Source organism: Erinaceus europaeus, chromosome 6 (genome assembly GCF_950295315.1).
Source record: "Erinaceus europaeus chromosome 6, mEriEur2.1, whole genome shotgun sequence".
Classification (NCBI taxonomy): domain Eukaryota; kingdom Metazoa; phylum Chordata; class Mammalia; order Eulipotyphla; family Erinaceidae; genus Erinaceus; species Erinaceus europaeus.
The window spans coordinates 2,634,389-2,641,780 of NC_080167.1; the positions used below are offsets into that span (position 1 = coordinate 2,634,389).

Genomic DNA, 7,392 nt, shown 5'->3' on the forward strand with positions numbered 1-7,392 from the left:
GGCAGGGGGATGTGAGCACAATTGTGGAAAGTGGTTCGGGGGCAGGGGTGCAAAGCGCAAGGACCGGCGTGAGGACCCCGGTTCGAGCCCCCGGCTCCCCACCTGCAGGGGAGTCGCTTCACAGGCGGTGAAGCAGGTCTGCAGGTGTCTGTCTTTCTCTCCCCCTCTCTGTCTTCCTCTCCTCTCTCCATTTCTCTCTGTCCTATCCAACAACGACAGCATCAATAATAACTATAACAATAAAACAACAAGGGCAACAAAAGGGAAGAAAGAAAGAAAGAAAGAAAGACAGACAGACAGAAAGAAAGAAAGGAAGAAAGAAAGAAAGAAAAAGGAAAAATGATGGAGTTAATTCTTCACAGTGATCTTTGTTCTCCAGGGAGAAAGGAGCACAGGGGGAGGAGAACCAAGCATGGGGTCCTCTGACCTGAAAAGGACGTGTCTCCTCCCTTCACCAGCCTAGTCACCTGAGGGTAGACAGGGCTGGGCAGGTGTCTGGAACTCAGCCTGGGCCCTGCGCCCGGTGGTTGGACAGTCCTCTTGCCTTGAGGAGAGGAAAGGGCCTGGACTGGTTTATGCATCAAGACTTCCCCTGGAATGTTTTCTTTCTTTCTTTCTTTCTTTCTTTCTTTCTTTCTTTCTTTCTTTCTTTCTTTCCTTCTTTCTTTCTTTCTTTCTTTCTTTTTTTTTGGATGCATCAGTTCACTTTCAAACCACTGGCCTCTTGTCAAAGTTGCACACAGATAAAAGGTCCCAGTTAATGAGGATTCTGGTTAAAGTTTTAAAATTCACAGCAAGCCCACTCCGCATAATAATGTGTCAGAAACACAACAATCCTTTAATCTGGGAGGAATTAATTGCTGGGCCCAGAAATTCAGGGCACACTGACAGCATCCTTAATTTCTGGAGTCGACAGTTTCAGAGAGCAACTGATTTGAGACTGGCTTTTCTCTATACGTCTAAGACTCCCACAGATCTGACAAAGGGTGAGATTGTCTTGATGTCTTTACTCACTGAGAGTCATGCACGTGGGGCCTGAATTCATGTCAGCTCTGAATTTTTCCTGCTGGGCGGAACGTGGCAGGTCTGAATCCCCGGACTGGAGAATGTGAATCCTCAATGCCGGCACTGTGGTCGCGCATGCCAGGCCCTGCACGGGGGTAATGTCCTCACTTGTCCCACACGCGTATGCCGAGCGCCCACGCGGAGCCCAAGCTCAGGTCGGGTGTTGGCAAGACAGGACTGGGTAGGGCATCTGCAATGGCAGACTGCAGATAAACCAGAGGTCAGGACATGAGAGTGTTTGCTGCGGTCAAGAGATGGCAGGAAAGACGGAGACGGTGGCGTGTGAGAGAGAGATTGAGGCGGCTCTGAAAGTCTTGTGAGCCTCAAGTCAGCCAGTGAGAGCAGAGGGACTGGGCGCTGGCTGGGGAAATGGCCTGTGCAAAGGCCCTGAGATTACAGGAGTCAGGAGCTGTCGGTCACCGGAAATGCTTCCTCTGGCTCCTGTGTCCTGCAGTTCTGTGCCTGGGGAGGTGGGTTTCAGGGTGCTGTCTCCCTGACTCACTGTGTTTCTCCCCCAGTCTCTCTGGAAGCAGTGGCAGCAGGCCTGGGCTCTGGCACATGAAGCTGGACAGGCAGCTGGAGGTTCGAGGTCTTCCCTTCTAGTCCCCAGCCCCAGCAGAACCCTGAGTTATGAGGCCACGGAGAGTGTGGGCAGCACAGCTGACCTCCCCCGGCCGGAGCGCTGGCTGCGAGACGTGTCTGAGTGACCAGAGGCTGGGCTGGTAACAGCAAACTTGTGCTCCAGAGGCTCATCTCAGAGCCCTCGCCCCTGGGAGGCAGGCACTGTGGGCCTGCTCTACAGAGGGGACACACAGCCACAGTCAGTGTGTGGCAGGACTCCCACGCACACCCAGGGGGCCAGAGTCCCCAACGAGCAGCAGTGTCAGGACCCGAGAGATGGGCGGAGCCTGGCTTTGGGATACGTAGGCAGCATCTGGCTAGAGGGTCTGGAGAGATGTGATTTCAATTATGTCTAATTGGCTGCAGGGAGGGGCAGCGCCGTGCCATTCTGTCTCCTAAAGTCTCAGCCGGCTGTGCCCAGAGCCACTGTCCTCAAGCGTTTTGTTACGCCCACCCCAGAGTTCCTGCTGTGTTATCACTAAACCAAATGACCCTCAGGACTTCTGCAGCTTCTTAGGGCAGCAGAGTGTCAGCAAGGCCATCACCCATGGGCGGTAACTTTACTTTTAAGTGGAACCTTGCTCAGCTCTGGCTTATGGTGTTACTGGGGATCGAACCTGGGGCCTTGGAACCTCATGTATGGAAAGTCTTTTGAAGAACCACCATGCTATCTCCATGGACTAATTTATTTATTATTTATATTTATATTTTACTTATTATATTTATTTATTTATATTTAATTTATTTATTGTCATTCCACTGCTCCTGGGAGGCCATTTTCCCCATTTTTGTTGTCCTCATTGTTGCCATTATTGTTATTCTTGTTGTTGTTGGATAGGACAGAAAGAATGGAGAGAGGAGGGGAAGACAGAGAGGGGGAGAGAAAGACAGACACCTGCAGACCTGCTTCACCGCCTGTGCAGCGACTCCCCTGCAGGGGGGGAGTTGGGGGCTCGAACCGGGAACCTTATGCCGGTCCTTGAGCTTTGCGCCATGTGCGCTTATCCCACTGCATCACCGCTTGACTCCCCTCATTTACTTACTTTTAATTTTTTTAGATATCTATTTATTCATTCCCTTTTGTTGCTCTTGTTTTTATTGTTGTAGTTATTGATGTCATTGATGTTGTTGGATAGGACAGACAGAAACGGAGAGAGGAGGGGAAGACAGAAGCAACTCCCCTGCAGGTGGGGATCCAGGGGCTCGAACCGGGATCCTTACGCTGGTTCTCGGACTTTGTGCCACCTGCTCTTAACCCGCTGCGCTACCGCCCAGCTCCCTCATTTACTTATTTTTTAACGAGGGAACATCTCTGTTCTGGCTTATGGTGATGCCGGGGATTAAACCTGGGCCCTCTGGTACCTTATGCATGACAGCCTTGAGCTACTGCTAGTGCTGCCTCTCAGCTCCAGGGGTGGTTGATGATTCGTGATTGTAACAAAACCAAAAATGTTCTATAGATGTGAAGTCAGATTCCACGTGGCAATTCACTGTTGAGAAGTTATCACTTTCGGGGGCCGGGCAGTAGCACAGTGGGTTAAGCACACGTGGCACGAAGCTGAAGGACGGGCGTAAGGATCTTGGTTTGAGCCCCCGGCTCCCCACCTGCAGGGGAGTCGCTTCACAGGTGGTGAAGTAGGTCTGCAGGTGTCTGTCTTTCTCTCCCCCTCTCTGTCTTCCCTTCCTCTCTCAATTTCTGTCTGTCAACAATAGCTTCCAGGAGCAGTGGATTTGTAGTGCAGGCAGAGAGCCCCAACAATAACCCTGGAGGAAAAAAAAAAGAAGTTACTGGGGGCTGGCTGGTAGCGCAGTGGGTTAAGCACACGTGGTCCAAAGCACAAAGACCAGTGTCAGGATCCTGGTTTGATCCCCGGTTCCCCACCTGCAGGGGGCCCACTTCACAGGCAGTGAGGCAGGTCTACAGGTGTCTGTCTTTCTCTCTGCCTCCCTGAGGGGTGGTAGGCAGGTCCTCCTGACCTCGTGAATTGATGATGGATGTTCCTTTTCAGACTGGGTGCTTTCCTGCACATGCTCCCTCATTCCTTTTTTTAAAAAAAATATTTTTGATATTTTATTTATTTATTTATTTCCTTTTGTTGCCCTTGTTGTTTTATTGTTGTAGTTATTGTTATTGTTGTCATCATTGTTGGATAGGACAGAGAGAAATAGAGAGAGGAGGGAAGACAGAGAGGGGGAGAGAAAGACAGACACCTGCAGACCTGCTTCACCGCCTGTGAAGCGACTCCCCTGCAGGTGGGGAGCCGGGGGCTCAAACCGGGATCCTTACGCCGGTCCTTGTGCTTTGCGCCATGTGCGCTCAACCCGCTGCGCTACCACCCAACTCTCCCCTCATTCCCTTCGAACAAAGGCCATGAATTACTGTGTATGGCCAACCTGAAACCCGCCGCAAATATCCTGGCTTTGCTCAACTGCTCCCTTTGCCCCTTGCTTGAGGTGCTTGTAATTTACCCTTAGAGAAAAAGGCCTGCCTCGGCATTGTGAGCTCATGACCAGACCTTATACGGTAACTTTCTAGTTGGTGGTAGGTCCAGATGTAACTCTGCATCGTGTGTAGATTAATGATGACCCTTTTTTTTTTTTGCCTCCAGGATTATTGCTGGGGTTTAGTGCCCGCACTACAAATCCACTGCTCCTAGAGGATATTGTTCCCGTTTTTTTGCTCATCGTTATTATTATTGTTGTCATAGTTGTTGGATAGGATGGAGAGAAATGGAGAGGGGGGGAAGACAGAGAGGGGGAGAGAAAGAAAGACACCTGCAGACCTGCTTCACCGCGTGTGAAGTGACCCCCCTACAAGTGGGGAGCCAGGGACTAGAACCGGGATCCCTACTCCGGTCCTTTTGCTTGTCATGTGCACTTAACATGCTGCGCCACCGCCAAGCACCCAAACCTCAACCTTCTCTCTGAACCTTGGGTGTATCGACTTGCTTGTATCCTTTAATAGGCGAGTTGCCCATGAGGCTTCTCCCGGAGCTGGTCCTGTGTTTCCATCCTCTCTGCGCACTCTACCCTCGTCGCCAGGGCCCCCCTAGGCCCCCCAGGGGCCACCCGGTCTCTGCCGCCAGTGGCCAGGGAGGCGGAGAGCCTCGCCCGGGACGACATGCACTGCACCTGCATGCCGAGGTCCCAGGCCTTTCATAAAACAAACCAACAAGCACACAACTCGGTAGTTAAAGGCGGAATGTTCTTCCTAGTTCCACCGTCATACCTTTGAGGTGGTTTCTTCACACACTTCAACTGAAGACACATCTCACAGCGGACAATCACAAGAGCAGCCAGGAGACGCCGGCTCTCTCTTCTGGAATCCGCCAAACATGGAAAGAGTCATGAAACGCTGAAAACAAACAAGTCTGTCTTTGAAAGATACACAGTTACTTTATATATCTTGACGCTATAAAGGAATGTGTTTCCTCAGTTGGGTGGTAGCGCAGCAGGTTAAGCACAGGTGGTGCGAAGTGTAAGGATCCCGGTTCGAGCCCCGGCTCCCCACCTGCAGGGGAGTCGCTTCCCAGGCAGTGAAGCAGGTCTGCAGATGTCTGTCTTTCTCTCCCCCTCTCTGTCTTCCCCTCCTCTCTCCCTTTCTCTCTGTCCTATCCGACAACAATGACATCATCAACAACAACAACTACAATAACAATAAAAACCAACGAGGGCAACAAAAGGGAAAATACATATTTAAATAAAAGAAATGTGCTTCATGTTATTTTATATTTACTGTCACGGCTGAGACTTCATCACTTCCCACTAGGAGAGGCTGAATCACACGTCTGCCAAAGGATCCAGGTGAACTATCGTTTTTGTATGTTTGTTTTGTTTGTCTATATTGCCACCAAGGTTATTGCTGGGGTTGAGTACCCCACACGATAGTTGACAACTTCCTTCCTTCTTTCTCTCACTCCCTCCACTTTTTAATTTGATAGGACAGAGAGAAATTGAGGGGAAACAGGAGGTAGAGAGGGAAAGAGAAGCACCTGCAACCCTGCTTCAGTGCTCATGAAGCTTCTCCCCTGCAGGTGGGGCCTGGAGCCTTGGGCCTGGCGCTTGTGCGCACTGATGTGTGAGCTCAGCTGAGTGGCCACCACCACTCCACACCCCCAGGTAAGCCAACTCGCTGATGCTTCTGAGAGCTGCCTGCCCAGAATGTTATGGTGCCTGCGTCCACAGAAAGGACCTGGACTATCAGTTCAGATGGTTTGAAAAATCCACGTTCTTTCTGGGTTGGGAATTTACGTTGCTTTGTCCTGCTGACGTAGGAAGGTGTCTGTGGGGTGGGGGAGATAGCATAACGGTTATGTAAAAAAACTTTCTTGCCTGAGGCTTCAAAGTCCTAGGTTCAGTCCCCCACACCACCACAAAAACAGAGCTGAGCAGTGCTCTACTAAAAACAAAATAGGAAAATAAAATTTAAAGGGAGTCAGGTGGTAGCACAGCGGGTTAAGCGCACGTGGCACGAAGCGCAAGGACTGGCGGAAGGATCCCGGTTCGAGCTCCTGGCTCCCCACCTGCAGGGGAGCTGATTCACAGGCAGGTCTGCAGGTGTCTGTCTTTCTCTCCCCGTCTTCCCCTCCTCTCTCCACTTCTCTTTGTCCTATCTAACAAAGATGACATCAATCACAACAACAATAATAACAAGGGCAACAAAAGGAAATAAATGAATACATTTTTTTAAAAAAGCAAAGAAAATTAAAAAAATAAATAAAAAAGGAAGGTGTCTGTACCCCTAGAGACCCAGGCCCACCTGGTATGCAGGTGGAGTGACCAGCCTCCCTCAGCGCCCAGTAAGATGTACGAGGGTCATGAGTCTCTCTCTCAGGCGCTGCTCACATGGGCCCACCCCCAGGCATGTGCTCCCATGCACCCGCCTTGTCTCCTGCTGGGCCTTGTGCCCCTCCTGGTGCCAGAGGCTTGTGGGTGATGTCATGGTCAGTGGTCGCCAGGGCTGGTGTCCAGCTGAAGCCCCAGGAAAGCTGAAACCCTGCTTTCCTTGAGGTTCTGCAGAAAGAGAAGAGCTGGGGAGATGGGAGTCAGGTGGTGGCGCAGTGGGTTAAGCGCACGTGGCGCAAAGCACAAGGACCGGCATAAGGATCCCGGTTCGAGCCCCCGGCTCCTCACCGACAGGGGAGTCGCTTCACAGGTGGTGAAGCAGGTCTACAGGTGTCTGTCTTTCTCTCCCCCTCTCTGTCTTCCCCTCCTCTCTCCATTTCTCTCTGTCCTATTCAACAACGACGACGACATGAATAACAACAACGTTAAACAACAAGGGCAACAAAAGGGAAAGTAAAATAAATAAATAAATAAAAACAAAAAAAGAAGAAGAAGAAGAGCTTGGGAGGCCAAACCCAGTTTGCCTCCAGGGCTGTCAGAGAAGCCTGCAAGGGGCGTGGGGACCTTTGACGTCACCCAGTGACCAGCCCTCCCCTGGGACTAGCTGATGTGAGGAAGCCACATGACTGACTGTGCCCTCCCCCGTGACAGAGCACGTTGCAGCCACGGCTGACAGACCCTGTGAAACCCCCCCCCCCCCTTCCTCTCTGGGTTGTGGCTTTTTTTTTTTTTTTTTTCTGTGTGTTCTTTTGAGAGAACAAAGTAGGACTCACCCGCTGGGGTCCCAGATGAGCTGAGAAAACCCTCTGTCTCCAGTGAGCTTAGCAGCTGCAACTGGCTGTGCTGCCCCCACCTCCGTTT

The 7,392-nt window shown here is 51.2% G+C and overlaps 1 long non-coding RNA gene across 1 annotated transcript; it reads right to left on the minus strand.

The window, feature by feature from the left end:
• Positions 1 to 975: 975 nt before the first annotated feature.
• Positions 976 to 7,392, minus strand: LOC132539068 (uncharacterized). The gene is made up of 3 exons (XR_009550364.1): positions 7,305 to 7,392; positions 4,916 to 5,005; positions 976 to 1,268 (listed from the first exon to the last, which is right to left on the minus strand). It is a non-coding gene; the product is annotated as an uncharacterized LOC132539068 (long non-coding RNA).